Here is a 22,221-nt window from a genome sequence, read left to right as displayed (position 1 = left end):
TGCAGAACAAACCATGTCACTCTCCTGCCTAAAACCATTGAATGGGAAGCCTTACTCTCAAAATAACCTTCAAATTCCTTGAGGTATACAGCCCCATAGTGAAGGCCTCTGCTTTCCTTTTCTGTATATGACTTGAACATAATCACTCTAGCTGATGTGGAAACAATGCCCACTCTGTTTCCTCTGCCTGAAATATTCTTTGGGAAATAAATACCACTTCACTTGGCTGACTCTTTTCATTAAAATATAGGCTCTAGGGCTCAGTGTGGTGATGCACACTTGTAATCCCAGCTACCTTGGAGGCATAAGTGGGATATCAAGATCCAAGGCTGACCCAGGCAAAATATGTGAAAAAAAATAACAAAAGTAAGGATAGAGGCATGGCTTAAGTAGTAGAGTACCTACCCAACAAGTGCAAGGCCTTAAGTTCCAACCTTAGTGCCACCAAAAATAAAATAATGAAAAAACAAACAGGGGTTGGGGGTATGGCTTAAGCAGTAAGGCAGTTGCTTATCAAATACAAACCCCTGAATTCAAACTGCTAAATATATATAATGTATATATACATATGTTTATACTTATATGTATATGCTCTAGAGAGCAAAGCCCTTGCCTTCTTTGCTCATTGCTATATCCAGAAATCCTCAGTGTCTATCCCTAAAGTATATAATGTTTCTGTAAGTGAATGAATGACTGCATACACCCTTAAGAATGTCTCCCTGGTGCCCTTCAGTCCTCCCAAGGTTGGATAGACCTTCTGATGTTCTCTGAGCAGCCTAGGCCTTCCCCAGGGCAATGTCACTCCACTACTTACTTGGCCACACCCTCCTATTCCTACTACTCTGACTACTGTGTAAGATCCATGAACACAGGAACTAAATTGTTGTAAAGAGCCTTAGGGCTGGAGTGAATCAGAAGTGGAGTGGCCTTGAAGGAGGTCTCTGAAGGCACGGACCAAAGAGAGATTAGTTGAAGACAGGGAAGCCGTGGAGGGTGTAAGAGTTATTAAGATAGGTGGCCGATAAAGGAGAAAGCCAAACAGAGAGAAGGGATGGTCCCTGCCACGCCCTGCAGGGGCAGGGAGGTATGGTCAGGTGGATGTGACCTCAGAGAAGGGGGAAGTAACTGCCTCAACGTATGCCAGTAACACAGGTCACTGGGTGGAGACAACCAGGTGGGGGGCATCTGCATGGAGCCCTCCCAGGGTAGACCTTACATTCCAGCCTTTTTAATAATTATGAAAAAGGACAAAGACTCTCTCTGGCTGCTTCCTACTGGCAAGGGGCGTTGACATTAGGGCTAATGGCTGAGATGTGGCCCCTCCAGAAAGCAAGCAGCAGCTGTCCCTTGGTGGTAGATGCCAGTCCTTGAATGAAGCCTGGAATCAGTCTCATGAGGCAGGAGCTTGACAATAAAATAAAAAAGATTAGGGCAAAAGGAGGGGTTTAGGGCAGAAAATTAAAAATTGGATGAGAAAGGGAAAGTGGGAGGAGGGGGGGTATGAGGGACAAGGTAACAAACAGTACAAGAAATGTATCCAATGCCTAACATATGAAACTGTAACCTCTCTGTACACCATTTTGATGATAAAAATTTGAAAAAAAATTGGATGACTTGGCTAGTTTGGCTAGTTGATATTCAGGTATGGACATTAGATGGACACGCTACTATCCCTTGATCCCCCAGCTCCAATTAATTTTGAAAGAGCAAGTGTAAAGCAACTCCATTTAGGATGTGACATCATTCTCCTCTTACTCCTCTCCATGATCCCTTGTTCCCCGAACTGGCTGAGTCACAGGGGTCTAGGTGCTTGTTGTGAATTGCCAGACTTTGAAGTCAGGCCCCATTTTACCACATGAACCCCATTTTACCACGTGAACCCCATTTTAGAATTGAACCCTGAGCCAATCAGATTTGTACCTGTGTCCTAATCTTGCTTGCTTGAACACCTGATTGTTGTAACCTTGTTCTTTACCTTTATAAGCCCTGTGTAATCACAGCTCGGGGCTCCCTCCTAACCTCCGCTGTGTCGGTGGGTAGGACGAGGCCCGAGCTGCAGCTCGCTTAAATAAAGCCTTGCCTTGCTTTTGCATTTCGGAGTGTCTGAGTCTCGGTGGTCTTCTTGGTGGTGGTCTTGCGACTTGGCACAACATTTGGGGGCTCGTCCGGGATGGCCCCAGAGACCCCTGAGACCCCAGACTCCGAAGGTAAGAAAATAGCGCTGTTCATTCTGTGTGTCTGTGTCTGTGTGATTTGTAGTTTTGTTTTCTGTTTTGACCAGCCGCCTGAATCTGAACCTGTAGGTAGTGAAGGACCAGCCGGAGTGGACACGCTCATATGGGCAGTCCTGGAGGACTTGGGAGACACCTCAAGCCCTCCACAGGGGGCTCAGGCTTTCCACTACCACCCTGAACCTGAAGGACTGGACCGGGAGGCTCTTCTAACGGGCGTCCGTCCAGTCCACTCTATATTCGGGGTTGTCTGGTCCACTCCTACACAGGAACAGGAGAGAGAGAGCCTCAAGACTGTGTGGTCTGCCCCCTCACAGGGGCAGGAGAGACACAGTGAGACTATGTGGTCTGCCCCCTCACAGGGGCAGGAGAGACACAGTGAGACTGTGTGGTCTGCCCCCTCACAGGGGAAGGAGAGACACAGTCGAACCTGTAAGCCACGGCTCCCTAAGTCTGTCTGTAAGTGTTGTCTGGTCTTTGTGCCTGTGATTATTTTTGTGTGTTTCTTTCTTGCGCTGTGCCTGACTGACAAACGGATGATGGGGAACGTTCCTTCCACTCCCCTGGACTTGACTTTAGCTCACTGGAAAGATGTACAGGTGACAGCCCACAATCAGTCAATCAGTGAGAGTGTCCGCAAAAAAAGAACTCTAGGGGGACCCCCACCCAGCCTTCTTAAGCAGAAAATTATTTGGTGTGCTAAAATGTTTTACTAAGACTAAAAATGTTTTACTAAAACTATCAAGCCCCGGAAAATGAGGCTGGAAAATGCTAAAATCATTTGTTAAAGGTTTTTGTCTTAAAATGTACGGCCGATGCTTATTCTGCGTACTTTAAGATCTTTTGAAAATGTATGTGTGTGTGTGCATGTGTGAGTGTGAACATGTTCAAGACTGCAGTATGATGCAAAACTAAGTTTAAGTTTAAAGTCAAAGGGTCATCAAGTTTGGGCATTACCAAATGCTTTAAAGGATTTCTCAGGGTTCTTTAATTAAAATTTAAAAAAATCAGAGCTAAGTGTCAGAAATTTGGATTTAAAAGGATATATATATATATATATATATATATATATATATACTAAACTAATGGGGATAGAAGTAAACTCTCATTAACTCTAGGTATGCAGGAAGAAATGGCAAAATGGGCCAATGTTTCTCACTAATATATTGGAAGGCTGAATGGATAAATATTTCTAATTGTAATTCTTGCATTAAGGAAAAATTCAAAGGTCTTCATGCCATGCAGTAACTGGGACTGAAGAAAAAAAAAAAAAAAAAAAAAAGAGGCTCTTTTGAAACAAGCAGCCCATAGGCAAAGGGCAGCACCTGGTTTCAGAATGCCTGTGAGCTTCAGTTTTTCCCATGCAGATAAAAGCTAAAGTGTTGTGTTAGTGTTAAAAAGGCTTTGGAAATCAAGAATACATTTCTAGATAAGAAATTTGGAAGTAAAATTGTCCTAAATAATTATTGCAAAGTGAAAAAGGAGAATTATGGCTACCAAAATGTTTAATTGCCATTCCAGCTTCTTTGTAGGTTTTTTGTAACCGTTTCCAGCAGGCCCACAGAGAAGCACAGGTGATTCCTACAAGTTTGTCAAGATCTAATACTGGCCCTTAATAAGTTCCAGGTAAGAGTGCATGCTTAAAAACTACTTCCGTGTGGACCACCTTGTTGCTTCTAATTGGAGTAAAGTGGCCTCTTGTAAGACTCACTGATCTGAAATCTGCGGTTCAAAGCCAGCCCAGGCAGAGAAAGGTCCCTGTGAGAGACTTGTCTCTAAGCAGCCAGCAGAGTGCTGGGAACGGAGTTGTGTGGAGCTCAAAGTGGTAGGGTGCTAGCCTTGAGCTGGAGAGCTGGGGGACAGCGCTCAGGCCCTGAGTCCAAGTCCAGTGGAAAGTCACTCCTCCTGGGACAAAAGTGATGGAGCATCCAGAGGCAGTAAGCCACTGCTTGGATGGCAGAGATGGTGTCAGATCCTAGAGTCACTCCTGTTTGGCCTTTCAAAAGTTAATCAAAGCCGGGAAGTCCTAGAAGAATAGTTCATAAGCATGCCTTTCCAATGCCCATGTCTGTCTACTGGGCAGGAACTTGCCAGTCATCTGTGATAGTGGTTAGTAAGGGTAAGTTTGTCAAATGAGAGGATAGATTAAAATCTCAACCCCCCGCATTTACTCAAAGCTCTGACTGGCAGTGAGAATTTTAAGCTGATACATCTGTTCAGGAAAGAAAGCTTGTAGACCTGAGATTGTGTCCTTATTGAGATCTGTTAAAGGCCTGCAAAGGTAACTTTTTAGGTCATCAGAGACCAGTTCCCCAGCCAGTCAGGAAAAAGCTTTTACAAACTAGAATGTTAAAAGGCACAAATTTTAAACCTGAAGTCACCCATCTGGGCTTCATATTAAAAGAGAGCAAGCATTGGCTGTCAGATGCACGTAGACTGTGCTGAAAATCCCTGTGCCTAAATCAGCCAGACAAGTCAGAGTTCCTGGGAACAGACTTTAGTAGACCCAGGGCCACGAGCTTTGCCTCCTGTACCCCAGTATTTCCAAGAAGGCTTGGAGTGGATAAAGAAAATTCCCATGGCCCACAAAACCCCTGGACAGAGAAGGAAACAATGACTGGTGGAAAACTTGTGAAGGGAAACTTATCCTGCCACAAGGGCTGGGTAAGGGGATCCTTAAGAGAATCCACTGAGTTTCTCACATGGGAACCCGAAAAATTCAGGACTTGCTCCGACAAACCAAAGTGAAAATTAGACAAGGAGATCAACTTATTGAAGATATTGTTAAAAATTGCAAGGCCTGTCAGCTTGCCAATGCCCCCAATCAACAGATTACTAAAGGAGCTCGCCTCTGTGGGAATAGGCCAGGCGTGTATTGGGAAGTAGATTTCACAGAAATTACAAACATTTGCTAGTTTTTGTAGATACCTTTTCAGGATGGGTTGAAGCATATCCAACAAAGCATGAGACTGCGAATGTAGTGGCTAAGAAGATCCTGGAAGAAATCCTACCCTGGTATGGCTTCCCATCCACCATGGGGTCAGACAACGGACAGGCTTTCATCTCAAAAACCAGGGGACTGAAATCCTTAGAACCACGGTGGAAGGAACCCTAGATGGCATCACCACTTGGGTTCATTGCTTCCACGCCAGGCCAGCTGACCCCTTTGCCCTGGATGACAACTACCGTGGTGGAACATGGGAGGTCTCCAAGCACCCAACTCAGCCGCTTCGCCTTCACCTCAAGAAAAGAAAGTTAGACTGAATATTGTTATAATTTTCTTTTTGCCTCTTTCCTTACTACCCTGGCTAGTGTTGATGTTATTTTGGCAGCTCACTCCAAAGTGAGGTGACCCCCTTATTTTAGGTAGTTTTGGGCTTGCTCAGGAATACGGGTATAGCCACCCGACCCTTAGAGCACAGCTGAGAAGTTTATGTATTATTTCATTGCTTACATTTGGATACTAAACACTATACAGCTAATGGTAAGTCTGTATAGCTGAAAGTTAATTTTCAGTTTGCAGTAATCCTGCAGTCCCTTGGTAAAGTAGACTAAGGTTATAGGTTCCTGGCTAGGTAAGGTCAACGCCCCTGAGTCAGCCTGAAGAAGTTACAGAAGATGGATGATCTTCACCCATCAGCTCCCCTTTAAAACCAAGGGACCAGAGTTGTTTTTGGGAAGATGAGGCAGGATAAACTAGAGGCGTGCAAAACAGAGGTACAGAGACTATTCTCGTAAGAAATGGTGACAGGCCCTTTGGTTACTACATTGGGCCCTACTGGCCCATGCCTTACCTCTATATCATCCCCTAGACATGCAAGCCATTGAAATGGACAGAATGGAGCCATGATTGGCTCCCAAGGTACCAAAAAGAAAAAGGGGAAATGAAGTGCCAGACTTTGAAGTCAGGCCCCATTTTACCACGTGAACCCCATTTTAGAATTGAACCCTGAGCCAATCAGATTTGTACCTGTGTCCTAATCTTGCTTGCTTGAACACCTGATTGTTGTAACCTTGTTCTTTGCCTTTATAAGCCCTGTGTAATCACAGCTCAGGGCTCCCTCCTAACCTCCACTGTGTTAGTGGGTAGGACGAGGCCCGAGTTGCAGCTCGCTTAAATAAAGCCTTGCCTTGCTTTTGCATTTCGGAATGTCTGAGTCTCGGTGGTCTTCTTGGTGGTGGTCTTGCAACTTGGCACAACAGTTGCAGGAATGGCTTGCCCCAGTTGGCATTCATAGGGGTTTGAATTCAAGGCCTGGAAACTGTCCCTGAGCACTTCTGCTCAAGGCTAGCACTCTACCACTTGACCCACAATGCCATTTCCAGCATTTGGCTGATTAGAGATATATCTCTCTTGAGCCAAGCTTCCAGCCTGGCTCTTTGCTGGTTAGTTGGGAGATGGGGTTTTGGAGGGATTTTTCTTCCAGGGCTGGCTTTGAACTGCAATCAAAGGAGTCTTTGCCACAAAAGCCCTTTTTTTATTCCCAACTAAAGCAACAAGGAGGCCAAGAGGACTAGAGCTTACCTGAACCTTGTCAAGAAGTGACCAACAAATAATTGTCAGAAATCTGCAATGACAAAACTCAGTAGATATGATGAGAATTTTAGCACAGATCTATAGCTAAATTGACATATAAAGAATGACATGCTGGTTTTTACATCAGTATTTAAATCACAGCTAACAATTATATGCCAATTTAGCAAGCTTTGTCTTGTAAGAATTTAAGACATACTCATACCATCTTCTCCCTATACTATTTCTTCAATTCCCCTTTCCAAGACTTCATTAACAAATGATGTTTACACAGACACAGAGATACACACATAACACACACACATATACACTGTACACATAGTTTTACAGCACACAAAAATGAATTTCAGCCATAGACTCTTTTGGAATTCCAGCAGCAAATAACATTTTGCCCAATATTTTAGAACCACACAGTCAGTTAGAAAAAGAAAAACTTTGCTAGCAAACAAAAATTTTCAGATTACAAAATTGAGAAACCATATTTTGATAAACCAATTCAGCTCAAGTGGGATGACATGGTGACTGGAGGGGGGCCTAGGAGGACACAAACACACTAACAGAGAACACATGGCATGGCATAATGGCGCCTGAGCTGGTGCCATGATGGTGCCTGTTAAACCTAATATCAACCACGTGGTCAATGCTAGAGAAAATAAGCAACTTTTAGATCTTTGCTGACAAAGCACATTGGTGGTCGAGCCTCAGTTTCAAAGACATGTGAAAAGAGGAAGCTTTGTTAGCAAGGCACAATATCAGGATGGTATGACTTGCAGTTTTATAAAGTAAGCAAGCAAACAGGCAGGCAAGATAGGGAGAGAGAGAAAGGAAGAGGAAGAGAGGAAAAGAGAAATGAGAGACAGAGAGAGAGCACACACAAAGAGAGCCTGAATATAAACGACTGCTGACCATTTACCATTGCAGTGGCAAAACTGTATCTGTGAGAGTATTTCAAGAAGGCCTCATTGTACTGGCAGGAGGCATTCTAGCAGTGTCCCAGCTCAGGTATGACTGTGACCTGTGACTGCAAAGACCCATTAAAAGCGTGGGAGGGAGTCAGCCTGGTGAGTGAATGAGAGCTTACTGAGCAGAACTTCCCCCAGTGCCCTCCAGAGAGAGAGAGAAGGCCAAGCCCACAAAGCCAAGCATCCTCGGCCCCGATAGTGACTGAGCCTTGGGCCTGGCTGAAAACCTGACAGAGAACCTGAGCAGCCATTTCTCTTACCAGAGTAGAGAAGTAGTGTGGATGTGAATGTGGATGCCAGCAATGGTATTGGTGAAAAGTCCCACATGGTGTCTAACAGCAGTTTGGTTTGCAGAAAAAGGGCCATGAGGACTAGGGATAATCCCAGAAGAAAAGCAGAAAAATAGAGGGAAATTCCACCTGACTTAAAGCCCTTCCCGAGTCAAGGCACCATATGTAAAAATTATTAAAATAGGTGGCCAAAAAAGGAGAACGCCACACAGTATTCAGGCAGGAGAGAAAACCAGGCGGGGGGCATCTGCATGGAGCCCTCTCTGGGTGGACCTTACAGAGGGTAAAGGTCCAGATAGAATGAACCATGTACAAGCCACTGGACATAGTAAAGGGTAGGGGCAGCAGTCAAGGAATGCAAAGATCAGAAGAAAAACTAAAGTCAACCACCATGCCACACAGTGCCACATCTGAATCTGACTTGCCTATCCCATGGTATTACCCTCTTCTCATGTAAATGAACACACAGAGGCTCCTTCCCTTGCAAAACAAATTAAAATATATGGGCTTAGAATGTGGCTTAGTGGTAGAGTGCTTGCCAAACATGCACAAAGCCCTGGGTTCAATTTCTCAACACCACATAAACAGAAAGAGCCAGAAGTGGCATTGTAGCTCAAGTGGCAGAGTGTTAGCCTTGGGCAAAAGGAAGCCAGGGACAGTGCTCAGGCTCTGAGTTCAAGGACTGTTCAAATTAAATAAATAAATAAAATAAAAATGTACTAATGAGACATTATAGCACTGCTAGACATTATTGAGGAAATGTTCTTTCACAGATTTTTTTATTCATGGCTGATTTGTTTCAAGGAGACAGACTATATTTAAATAAAACCTGAGGTATATGTTAGTGTCTTTTATAATGGATAGGATTTTATTAGAATCAGTCAGCTTCTTCCAGAGTTATTAAAGAACAGTCTCTGAACACAAGATGCTAAGAACCTCAGATGAAATAGAAGCCCTTCTTTAATTCAGTAATTAAATATAGTAACAATGACCTAGTCAAGGCAAAGCAACTTACACAAGGAAACGCAGGTAAAATCAAATACTGAAACTAAAGAAGTTAAAGGATGGGAGACTTTCTGTTGACAGGCAAAAATACGGCTTCACGAGGTCTTCCATCTCTTGGTTATTAACAGCAGACAATGCCACATCAGTCACCAAGCCTGAACCAAGGACCTTTGCCTGAGGTTAGTTTCAAACTAACCACTCAGCACATTCAGACTCTTAAATATGATGTTCCTTGGCTATTTGTCTCTACCTAACTCAAAGCAGGTTGAGAGGCTGGAAGAGCTGCCTTGCCTCAAGGTGAATACAGGCAGCATACAGACTATCCTATGACCCCTCAAGAAAATGGTCTGAGAAGGAAAGGGATGGCAATCCATTGCTTGTATAGGGTATGGATCAGAAACTTGAAAATGAAGAAAGGAGACAAAAGAAAGCCAGAGGGAAAGGCTTCTACCTAGACTGTTCCTCAGGTACCACATTGATGGCTGTGGCATATGAGTCTATTTTTGTTTGTTTGGGGGTTGTTTTATTTGCCAGTCCTGGGGCTTGAACTAAGTGCCTGAGCACTGTCCCTGGCTTATTTTTGCTCAAGGCTAGCATTCTACCACTTGAGCCACAGCACCACTTCTGGCTTTTTCTATATATGTGGTGCTGAGTAATTGAACCCAGGGTTTCATGTATACGAGGCAAGCACTTTACCACTAGGCCATATTTCCAGCCCAGCTGTGGCATATGAATGAGAGGGCACGGGGGTCCTCTCCAGCAGACGAAAGGAGACATGTGAATAAGGCAAATAATTAGAAAGGAAGTGTAATTACCACAGGTAGGACACAAGTTCTGTCAAAGCCTATAATTCTTGCAAATGAGCAAACAGTCCAGGTGACACAAGTATTCCCTTATGAGTTACACAGGTGGCAAAACACAGAACACTCTGGGTGATACTTCAGTAGGAGAAACTCTTGGTAGTGGAGATGGCAGAGGGTCAAGAGCCAAACTAGACTCTTTCCCCAAGAATTAGAAGCATGGGTCCAGTCTGTATGCTGACAATTACACTTGACTACAGGGCTTAAATGGGAGGCAGATGGGTAGTCATGTATAGAGTCAGGAAGCTTTAAGGAAGTGTGCCTCTGAAGTTTGGCCTTGAACCTTAGGTGCCTGGTAAGTGAGGCAGAAATAAGGGCTTTTTCCTAAAGGCCAGACATTTTCTCATTCCCCTCAACAGTCTCATAATGCATTGCTAACCTTCAGTACTTCTAAATGGGATGATATTCACAGAAATATCTTTTTTAAAAGATTCCCAAATAGGGCTGGGGGTATGGCCTAGTGGCAAGAGTGCTTGCCTTGTATACATGAGGCCCTGTGTTCAATTCCCTAGTACCACATATACAGAAAATGGCCAGAAGTGGCGCTGTGGCTCAAGTGGCAGAGTGCTAGCCTTGAGCAAAAAGAAGCCAGGGACAGTGCTCAGGCCCTGAGTCCAAGCTCCAGGACTGGCCAAAAAATAATAATAATAATAAAAACAAGCCAGGGACAGTGCTCAGGCCCTGAGTTCAAGCCCCAAGACTGGCAACAAAACAAGACAAAAAGGAAAGTATCTCCAAAAGCCAAAGTTTAATTGAGCTTATTTTTTGTGTATACCAATATGTGGCTTGAACTCAGGGCCTTTTACTCTCACTGGGCTTTTTTTTCCCCAGTTGAAGTTACCACTGCTTACTTTATGGATTTGTTTTAGTTTAACATATTAAAAGTATGGACAAATGGAAACAAGGAAGAAACATGTTCCCCAAGCAAGAAATGAGAGTTAAAGACTCCAACTGCAGCTGTTTGCTGCTTTCAGTATTTTTGAGTTAGGGGAATACATGTAATCATTTCCATTCTAGTAAGACGGGTAAGGTATATCCAAAACACAGATAACTTTCAGAACTTTGGGGGACTGAATAAGTCCCTCACCTTCCTTTAATATGAAACCCCTTCATCTATTACACTTAAGGATAGACATCTTATACCGTAAGCATATAATAACTTTGTAGGAATGTGTTCTACCTTTATCATTCCGTGTTCCTTTCATCGGTGGGGCCCTCTGAATCTCCTGGCCAGGTGGGGAGTCCAGCTGTAAAGCCACCTTTAAAATAAAGACTCTAGAGAAAGTATTTCCATTTTTACTAAGTGCCTCTTTGCATATAATTTTCCTAGACATAAATGGTAAAACAGGGATGATGAGTTACCTACTAGATCAGCCAAATCTTTTAAAGCAAATTTGGAGAACCTTATTTTGGGTATAGAGTTGGCAACTCCTATCTTCCTTTAGACAAAGGAAGTGGAATACACAAGTCTACCAAAAATGGCCTTTTTAGAAATTGCTTTGAGGGGCTGGGGATATAGCCTAGTGGCAAGAGCGCTTGCCTCGTATACATGAAGCCCTGGGTTCGATTCCCCAGCACCACATATACAGATAATGGCCAGAAGTGGCGCTGTGGCTCAAGTGGCAGAGTGCTAGCCTTGAGCAAAAAACAAGCCAGGGACAGTGCTCAGGCCCTGAGTCCAACGCCCAGGACTGGCAAAAAAAAAAAAAGTTTGGATATAGAAATTGCTTTGAGGAGTCTGATTTTTGAAGTTCAAATTTGCAAATCAGGCACCAAAGGAAGGAGCAAGCCTGTTTGGTGAAAAGCACTGCATCTCCTGACACTGGTGGATAACTGATGGCTATCTTACAAAGCACATAAAAGACAGAATGGGGAGGGGAGGGGAGGGAAGACAGAATGGCCAGGCCAGGTGCAAATGGTTCATACCTGTAATCCTAGCTACTCAGGAGGCTGAGATCTGACAATCACTGTTCAAAACCATCCCAGGCACGAAAGTCCATGAGACTCTCATCTCTAACCAGCAAAAAGCCAGAATGGAGCTGTGGCTCAAGTGGTAGAGTGCCAGCTTTAAGTGAAAAAAAACTAAAGGACAGTGCCCAGGCCCTGAGTTCAAGCCCCAGTACTGGCATAATTGTGCAAATGCACACACATGTGTACACATCTATGCATGCACGTGCACACACAAAAAAATTAGAATGAAGGGTATCTCTAACCACAAAAACCCAAATGCTTTATAACAAGGGGCTACCCTTCTGTCTTTTAGCTAATGTCATTAAGAATGTTTCTCTGTTCCCTTTTTATTGTTGTTACCAAAAAGTTCTAATTATAACATGGTGTTTTAAAAAATAACAACTTAGATTCCCATCTTTGAGCCATTTTTCTTGGCCTGTTCAAATAGAGAGGCCAGGCTACATACATTACAGTCTTCTTCCAAGGGAGTCCTAGTGCCCCAAAGCTGGATTCCCTAGCCCTGCCCCTACCATGAGCAGAGGGAAGGAAACAAGGAACAGCTCCAGGAAGGGGAGTGAGATCCTTACTTGCTACTGAAACCTAGAGTCTAGAGGACTAAACAAAGTCTTTGTCTACTAAAGGGGATCTCCAAGGGTGAATACCTGGGCTGCTGGCATCAAGGAGAGAGATCATTAATGTTACTCCCAGCAAAGAAAAGCCTGGTTCCATTGTCCATGTATTTCTGTCTGGTTAGAACCAGCCCAGAGATTTTCATTTGGGGTGCCCACGCCCCAAGAAGTTTTAACCACAGACTGACACAAATTAACCTGCTTTCGTGCCTAGCCCCTGGGAGGGAACAGATTGGTTTGGGCCACTGCCTATAGCCATCTGGACATGGCCCATTCCTTCCTCTGGCATGTCCATAACAAGAAAAATGGCCCCTCTCCAAAATAACAAGGAAAACTGTTAGTAAAAAGAGTCTGAGCAAACTGGAGAAGTTAGCATTAGGTAGGACAAATGTAGGGAGGCCAGGACTGACAAGCAGCTCTCATACCCAGACACATGACACTTAAAAAGTCCAGCTGACTATATATTTAAGTCATAGGACCATGGAATCGCTAGAGTAGGATTTATCTTCCTCCTCCCACATACCCCCCCACACACACACTTTCCTCCTTGTACATCCCTGCCTCTGTTGAGGTAACAGATGTCTAAAAAGAGGAGCATATGAAACATAACATGGCCATATGCAAGCTATGAAAAAGAGGCCCCAGGAAAAAACCCATTAGCACCTCAATCTTGCACTCTTATCCCAAGGAATTGTGAGAAAGTGAATTCCTATTGCTAAAGCCACTCAGTCCATGGTATTCTGTCCCACACAAGCAGTCAGGTCACTGCCACTGCTATGGAACCTGAGGCACACTCAGTGCAGAGTCTACCTTTCCCTCCTGTCCTGTTTCACCATAGCAGCCACAGTAAACTAATACAAGGGAATGGCACAAAGACTAAGAGATAAGAAACAGTCTGTTCATTTGGCTGGAGATTAGGGGGAAAGATGCTAAGTAAGAAAGTCTTTTGAAAGTCAAGCTAGTTTTACAGGGTAGGACATTTGGTTCTGACCTTAACTCTCAATGACCACTCTGTTGGCAAGGTATGGAAAAGGCAAGGAGCCAGGCAAAGCAACCCTTAAGAGTATGAGAACATCAACTTTGAATGTAGGATGTTGGGTGGATAGGGATGTCCTTATCTGACCTAAAGGAGATAAGAACAATTTTAAGGAGAAAGTAAACAGGCTGAGTTTGCACATTATGGGGTTGAAAGGCAGGTCTGAGTCCACCCCCACACCTCCTCCCCCACTCCCCCATCTATCTCTCGCTCTCTCCTGAGAGCTGATAATATTACATCCTTGGACAGAGGATGTGTTTGCACATGTGCAAACACACTACTTCTATTTGGGGACATATGTTTACAGTGATTTTCCTTTTTAAAAAAAATGATCCCATCCAGACCCCAATGGCTCATGTCTATAATCCTAGCCACTGGAGAGGCTGAGATCTGAGAATCATGGTTCAAAGCCAACTAGGGCAGGAAAGTCCATGAAACTCTTATATCCATTAACCACCAAAAGCCAGAAGTGGTAGAGCACTAGCCTTGAGCAAAAAGATCAGGGGCACTACCTAGGCCCTAAATTCAAGTCCCAGGATTGGCACATAAAAAAAACAAATTACCTAAACACCATGCCATCACAACCACGTTAGCCTTAGCACAGGAATCTTCAAACAGAATCCCAAGTGTGAAAAAAAATGTTTTTTCTATCAAAGTAGTTTGCTTTCTTTCTGTTAATTTTGAGAGAATTCTTTTTCTGAAGAGTTCCTGCTTTGGCAAGGTGGCTTGTTAATTACATTTTTGTTATGTACATCCTTTTCCTAAGCACTTTACTATCCTGTTAGAAGCTCCTAAAATTTTGGTTCCATCCTTTTACAGATTGTGAACCTGAGCTCAACCAATGTGAGCAGAGGGGCAAGGTCTATTGGGTTAGGCATAAAAAGGGAGCTCTGTGTGTTTGCTTGCCAGATTTTTGGCTGATGGTATGCTCTTCTGCAGAAGTATGTGTTGCTGAGTTCCTTTTGAGTTGATGTCCTTATTTATGTGACACAGCAACATTCTAAGCTATTTCTAACAAAAGAAATAGGAACCAGATGTGAATCACAGCATTCATTCCCAGTTACCCATTTGAGAGCTTGAAGTCAAGGCCTTGTGTTTTCACTCTCAAAGCTGGCATTCTACCACTTGAGCCACACTTCTACTTCCAGCTTTTTGGTGGTTACTTGGAGACAGAGCTTCATAGATTTTCCTGCCCAAGTTCGTTTCAAACCTGGGTCCTCAGATCTCAGCCTCCAGAGTAGCTAAGTTTACAGGCATGAGCCACCAACACCCAACTCTAGAACATTCTGATGATTGTAAACCATGAAAGGTCAAGCAAGAGTCAACCCTGTAGGAAAGAGGGGGAGTAGGACGCAGTTCCTCAAATGTTGAGGCCTTGGCCTGCTTCAGAAAAACACAACATGGCTTTCAACACCCACACTTGTTTTTAGGAGGCAAACTTTTAAAAGCATCGGCTACTTAGGGGAGGGGTTACATAAATCATCTTATTCCAAGCTCCCTCATTTACTCAGCACCAGATTCTGAGATACCACCTGATTAGGTTCAATTTTAAGCCAGCAAGAATACCATACAGTATTGTTGGAGGAAGTTCCATTTCTCTCCAAGTTTGAAGGGTGAGTATTGTAATGTAAAACCATAGGATTTAAATAACACAAGGAGATTCTATTATGCAGGGAAAGGTTTATATTTTTGAGTCTTTTTTACTGCAAAAGAGTCTAGATACAAAACCATGAATTAACTGAAACAATGGGCTTCAATGATCAGCCCTTCCAGGCTTTTCTTAGGAAAAAGAGTATTTTACTTGACAATGAAGAGAGAACTCAGTGATCCATTTATCTCTCCCAAACACTCTCAGATCCTCAAATTTAACACAAGTTAGGAAAACTGGAGGGTAGCCAGGACCTGGCTTCCTCAGATTCCATCACTTTGTTACACTCAGGCTGCTCAAGCTCCTCCCTTCCCAAGGCACTGGCTCTACCAATAGCTGAGGCTGTCCCATAGGACATTAATCTCTTCGGGGAATATCCCCAGAGGCCTCCAAGTTCTAGGAGGACCATTCTCCAGGACATACTCAGAAGCATTTAAGACCAGAAGGAAGGAGGAAATTAAGAGCCTCTCTGGTCTTTCACAACTGTCTCCTGTGTTTAGCCAGGCCCTGTTACCCTCCTACTAGGTCACAATATTGGGTGCTTTCCAAGGACCCAATCAGCAGCATAAGGATCTTACTCTGATGTTCCCAGAGGACATTTAGAGTCTCTCAAGAACTATTTTTTTAATATGAATATGTGCTAGGGGCTGGGCTAGAGCTAAAAGAACTCATTTACACCCTGACTGAGCACAGTCTGGTGGGCAGACAGCACCATATAGCAATGCTGGCCTGCAGTGTGACAGACACCATGTAAGAGACATATGCTAAATGTCAGGACAGGATAAACAAGGAGGCATACTTTCCTTCCTAGAGATGAGACTGTTTATGATATTAATCCAGTACAGTATGTCACACATACACATAAGAGTTTTAAGTCCAGTAGTTAAGAAACAGGAAACGGAATTAGATCGAGGCGCTCATGGTACATATATCCCACTGACTACCATCTATTAAAGTCTAAAACAAACTGAGCTATGTCAAAGTCACCTGACAGAAGGTATAATCTATACTACTATTGTCTGAATGTTTGTCTTCACCCATCAAATTCATGTGTTGAAATTCTCACCCCAAGGTCCCCCCATCAGGAAGGAAGTGCAGTCTCATGAATAGATTTGGGTCCTTATAAAAGAAAGCTGAGATCCCCTTGCACCATGTGAGAGTGAAAAGAAATGAGTCCTCAGCACCTTGATCTAAGGGTTTCCAGCCTCCAGAACTGTGAGAAAGTTCTGCTCTTTACCCCAGCCTATGACATTTTGTAATAGCACTCAAATGGCCTTCCAAAGCAAGAGTGGCTTAAAGAGCAGGAAACACCCACTGCCCTACTTACTCTTTATGACACCCCATCTTGTACCAGCTCATCTTTTATTTCATCCTTGACTTCAAAGGAATTTGGGGTAAGGGAGTGCTTAATCAAGGGAGAGCTGGCTTATAGTGGACATGACAGTAGATACAGCTACACACTCTAAATTATATTGCAAGGAACACAAGTATGGTTTGTAGGTCTATACTCTTAGATCATATCCCAGACCTACCTACCAAATCAATGAGATAGAGCCCCAAAATATACATTTCCAACAAACTCTCTTCTGGTGTGTATACACAACAGCTGAAGAACCACTGATCTATGGAGAAAGTCTCTTTGGTCACTGGTGAGATGGTGATCGGGACAGTGATGGCGCAAGTTTCAGTGCTACCAGCACTTACTAAGCAGTTATCATTAGCCAGATATAAACAGCCGACCAGTATCTTCTCATTAAATCCTCTGAGCTAGCCTTCACAGAGGAGGAAACAAAGCCACAGAAATGTGAAGCTGAGAATGGAGCCCAAGTATCCTGCTGGAGCCTTCACTTCTAGGTGGACACACTGCTAGTATATTCCAATGACAGATCTGCATTCCAGGCTCTGAGAAATCCTAATGACAATGAAGCACTGAATTTGGGGAGGCCAGCATTTCCAAACACACTTATTTTTAGTAACATCAATTGGCACCTCTCTACATCTATCTTCAGATTGTCAGGCCCTCAGTTCAAATCTCAGCACCGCCAAAACAAAAAGCCTGGCACCAGTGGTTCATACCTGTAATCCTAGCTACTTAGGGGGCTGAGATCTGAGGATGGCAGTTTGAAGCCAACATGGGCAGAAAAGTCTGTGGAAATCCACCTCCATTTAGCCAGCAAAATAATGGCCTGGGGTGTGGCTCAAGTTGGCAGAGCACCAGCTATAAGCAGCAAAAACTGAGCGAGAGCCCAAGGCTCTAAGTTCAAGCCATGGCACCAGACAAGGAAGGGAGGAAAAGAGGAAGGAAAGGAAGGAAAAAGAGAAAAATAGAGACTGATTCCAGAAGAATTGCCCAGACCAAACTCTATTGTGAGTATACCTGACCTAACTCCCAAAACTAAATCCTGCCAACCTTCACCTCACACCAAGCCCCCTAAACCCTGAACTTCCAAGCCCAGATCACACTCAGATCTGGCTATACTGATTTCCTGCTGTTAAGATGGCAGAGAAAGGGAAACTGAAGGAAGAAGACAAGGAACAGATGTGAGGCTTTGCTCTCAGAGCAGAAGGCAGCTTCAAGATGTGTTTCTGGGATCTGAGAATGTGGCTTAGCAGTAAAGTACTTGTTTAGCATGCAGGAAGCCCTGGGTTTGATTCCTCAACACCACATAAACAGAAAAGGCCAGAAGTGGAGCTCTGACTCAAGAGGTAGAGTGCTAGCCTTGAATGAAAAGAAGCCAGGGACAGTGCTCAGGCTCCAAGTTGCAAGCCCCAGGACTGGCAAAAAAAATATATATATATATATATGTATATATATATATGTATATATATATATATATATATGTTTCTGTTTCTCTGCCTTTTGTCAGTACCTGACCCTTACTCAACTGACCCTTACTCAACTGCAGATATCAGCATTTGAAATGAAAAGCACACACTGCATGCAGGACTGGCTAAATTGTTCCTCTGATTCAACAGGGCATGGGATATGCAGTCTCTGCAAGGTATCCCACAAAGAAAACCAACAAGTATTTAATGAGCAGCTACTCTGTGTCCTACATGCCATACTTAGCATCATGAGACTGTATAAAAAGTCCCTTCCTAGTGCCAATGGCTCATGCCTATAATTCTTATCTTCAATTAACAACCAAAATGCTGGAAGTGGAACTGTGATCAAGTGGCAGAGCACTAACCTTGATTGCAAAAGCTCAGGAACAGTGCCCAGGCCCTATGTTCACACACACACACACACACACACACACACACACACACACACACACACCTGTCACTTCCTGGAACCTTGGCCTTACCTGCCCCCGCCCCTCCCCAACAGACACATACATTGCTCAGTAACTGCTGCCAGCCTTGAGAATACAGATGTGGTAAGATGCCCAGGGGTGCAGACCACATGCTAGATGCATTTTAAGAAAGCTCTCTTTACCATATGAGGTTATCACTCAGGGAGGAGAGCTTGGAAAGGCCAGTCACTAGCATCCACATCATTTGCTAGAGTTAAAACTCTATTACCAGAAAGAAAGAAAAAAAAGTATCACAGTAGTACTGCCATTTATATGGCACTTATTTTCTTTTACCAAGGCTTAGGTTAGTTCAGGCAAACTAACATTAGCCCCCTTCACTATAAGTTGGTGATAATAAATCTCCACACACAAATGGTCTTTATAAGCATTAAAATAAGAATGCTTAGAGCATAATGAGGACATGAGTGGTAGACTACCTCCTTGCTTCTCTCCTTCTTCAAGGGGGTAAAAATTCATATGACAGCATACAATTTGGTGTCATGCTCAATGGGAAAATTTCAGGGAGTTTGGTGCAATGAGAAACTGACATTGGCAGAGAGTCCTAGAGACTGTTAAATCAGCCATTAAGCTGAGATTTAAAGGCTGCACAGGGCTAGGCATTGGTGGCTCAAACCTGTAATCCTAGCTACAGAAGGCTGAGATCTGAGGGTCATGGTTCAAAGATAGCCTGGGCAGGAAAGACTATCTCCAATTAATCACAGAAGCCGGAAGTCAAGTTGTGGCTCAAGTGGTAGAGTGCTAACTGAGCAAAAGGAGCTTAAGGACAGTGCCCAAGCCCTGAGTTTAAGCCCCAGGACCAGCAAAACAATAAAATTTTTAAAGAAAGCTGCAGAGAGTCAGGGCCAAGAGGAAAGCAGGGCCACTCCAGGTACACAGCACTAGATTGGAGTTCAAGGGAATAAGGTAGGAAAGTGAGTCAGACAGAAGGACCAGCCTTCTGATGGTGGTAAGAGGTCTCTGAAGGACCAGCAAAAAAGTCTGGCTGGCCCAGAAGCCACAGGTTCAAGGACAAGGAGCCATATTCTCCTTCCATGAACCTTCCCTGACATAGGGATTCTCCCAAGGCTGTGGAACCCCCACAAGACTGCATCTGTGCTGAGATAATTGCTCCTTTTGGGGGACAAGAGAGGGTCTTGGAACTCTCCACTTGATTTCCAACATCAAAGAAATTAGAAATAAACATTCAATATTTCTGGAACTAGTTTACATTAGAAAGCATCAGCATGGGGAGAAAAATCATGTAGTCATTTAAAAAGATTATCATGAATACTATAGAAACACAGAAAAATGCTTTTGACATGTTAAGTGAAAAACAGCAGAACTCCAAACAATATGTGTACCATTAGCAGGAGACTGGCTTAGTAGAGGGAGGGAAAACTCAGAACAAACTCAGCCAAATTCTGATGCTAACTGCAACTGCAGGCACTGTGAACTCTTAGCAAGTTTTACCTTTATAATCTTAAAGTTCAAAGGAAGAGAATGAAACCAACCTCATGAGACTGTTAAAGTTGTAAAAAACCTGGCTCAGAGGCAAAGTCCAATTCCATGATGTATAACAGGGTAGAACATACTCTTTGCATGTTATTAGGATTTGTTTGTTGTTTTATCAGCAGAATAAAAGGTGAGAAAGCCAGGTACAATGGTTTGTACCTGTAATCCTAACTACTCAGGAGTCTGAGATCTGAGGATCACAATTTGAAGCCAGCCTATGAAAAGAAGTCCATGAGACTCATCTCCAGTCTAACCACCAACAACACAGAAGTGAAGCTGAGGCTCAAGTGATAGAGTTCCTCCTTGAGTCAAAGAGCCAAGGGACAGTGTTCAGGCCCTGAGCTCAAGCCCCAATACTGGCACCGAAATATAGCTAGCCAGACTGACAGACTGACCAGACTTTCTGAAGGCAGGGTCTGTGTCTGGCTTACAGCTTCCAGAATGCCAGAACCCAATAAAAACAGAAGTAGGGTGGTGTAATTACAATGATTTATTGCTACCTCTACCTGTGGATGATAAAAGGGCTAACAGGAAATGCCTCTCTCTCACAGACACCTTGACCACAATTGGACATGGTCTTTGCCTGGCAGCTACCTCACTGCTCCAGGCAGAAGGCTCAGGAGCAAACCTCTGAGTTCGCAGACCCATGCTAGTGACTCAACAAGAAAGGCCCAAGGCTTCAAATCCTTCTCAGGTATGTAATGGATCCCTCTAGGGTATGGTAAACCTGGGCAGGGTCTGGCAGGGGCCACCAATGCCACTTGAGGATGTCCTAACCATAACCAAGAAAAGGACCTGTCTGTGGGGCTACTCAGACTGGGGATACCCATAAGGAAGGATTCACTCTACAGAAGTGAGTTCTGAGACACTGGGAAAAGAGCAGCATCCACACCAGAACCCACACATTCACCTGCCTGCCACAGGCACACCCACTCACTCACAGTCCCTAAAGGACACACAGGCCCCTCTTCCTAATGGATAAAACTTCTCCAAAAGCATTGCTCTCCTCCCACTTTCTGCTTTAACAATTCTAACAAGCAAAAAATAGGCAAGGAGGTCAAATCCCATACTGACAGCTTGGCTTTCATATGAAAGTTCTCTAACCTGGTCCTCAGACAATGTTGCTGGTGGAAGAGAAAAGCAGGAAGGTACTAGAGTCTTGAGGAAAAGGGGAGTGCAAGGAGAGGAGTACACCCAAGAACCAAGAGGATAGAGAAAAGCTTCTTGGAACTCTTGCCTATTGATAAGATTTAGTTTTAGTAACCTGCATATGATAATTCACAAACACAATGCGCAAAAAAGAGGAGAAAAGTGTAAGGTAAAGTAGCATATGCCTGTATTCCAAGCTACTTGGGAGGTACAGATGGACAGATTCTAGTTCAAGATCAGTCCAGGCCAAAAAAAAAAAAAAAATAGCAAGATCCTATCTTGAAAAGCAAGTGAGGTCATGGTCATGTGTGCCTGTAATCTAGCGGGGGGGGGGGGGGGGGGGGAGGGGAAGATCACTGCCCAAAGCCAGCCCCAGAAAAAGGAACAGGCCTTCCCTGAAAAATAAACTAAAAAAAGGGGGGGTCTGGAAATTTTTTTTTTTTTTTGGCCAGTCCTGGGCCTTGGACTCAGGGCCTGAGCACTGTCCCTGGCTTCTTCCCGCTCAAGGCTAGCACTCTGCCACCTGAGCCACAGCGCCGCTTCTGGCCGTTTTCTGTATATGTGGTGCTGGGGAATCGAACCTAGGGGGGGGCTGGAAATTTTAGTTCAAGCACTGGGCTGCTTTGCCAGATCCCTCATCCATACCAACCTCTGGGTTCTTCCCCTGAACAACCAACTCCCCATCCCTTCACACATGTTCAGCAACTCAGAGCAAGACCCAGTCTCTAGCTCCGCTCATCAGCCCTTTTCCATTGCCCACTACTTGTAATTCACCCATCACACACACACAGACACACACACACACACACACACACACACACACACACACACACACAGAACCAGTATAACACCTCACACGACAAGAAGCTAAGAACAAGACTCGATGCAATGTCAACAGAAAGAGGCTCAGAAATGTGAAAGCAACACAAGATCTGGGTTCAGGACCCCAGAAGCTGCCACAATTGTGGGGAGGGGTATTAAGGCAAAAAACTAAAAGCATTTCAATATATGGTATGCCCCAAGTTTTCTCTGTTTCTTTATTGCAACATGCTCTCCATAAAGGTTATTTTCCTCTCTCAAGATCTGCTTGAGCAACATATGATGTCATCATAAAACATC

General features: G+C 43.9%; 1 protein-coding gene and 1 long non-coding RNA gene across 4 annotated transcripts in view; one reads left to right on the top strand and one right to left on the bottom strand.

The window, feature by feature from the left end:
* The window catches only part of Lrmda (leucine rich melanocyte differentiation associated), a 1,039,777-nt gene that overhangs the window by 979,055 nt on the left and 38,501 nt on the right, over positions 1-22,221 (bottom strand). The gene's annotated exons all lie outside the window — the stretch shown is intronic.
* Positions 1,627-6,484, top strand: LOC125346503. The gene is made up of 3 exons (XR_007209950.1): positions 1,627-1,815; positions 5,030-5,033; positions 6,441-6,484. It is a non-coding gene; the product is annotated as an uncharacterized LOC125346503 (long non-coding RNA).

The sequence above is a fragment of the Perognathus longimembris genome, chromosome 2 (genome assembly GCF_023159225.1).
Source record: "Perognathus longimembris pacificus isolate PPM17 chromosome 2, ASM2315922v1, whole genome shotgun sequence".
Classification (NCBI taxonomy): Eukaryota; Metazoa; Chordata; class Mammalia; order Rodentia; family Heteromyidae; genus Perognathus; species Perognathus longimembris.
Note: the sequence above shows the minus strand (reverse complement) of the source record. Positions and strands in the feature narration are given on the sequence as shown.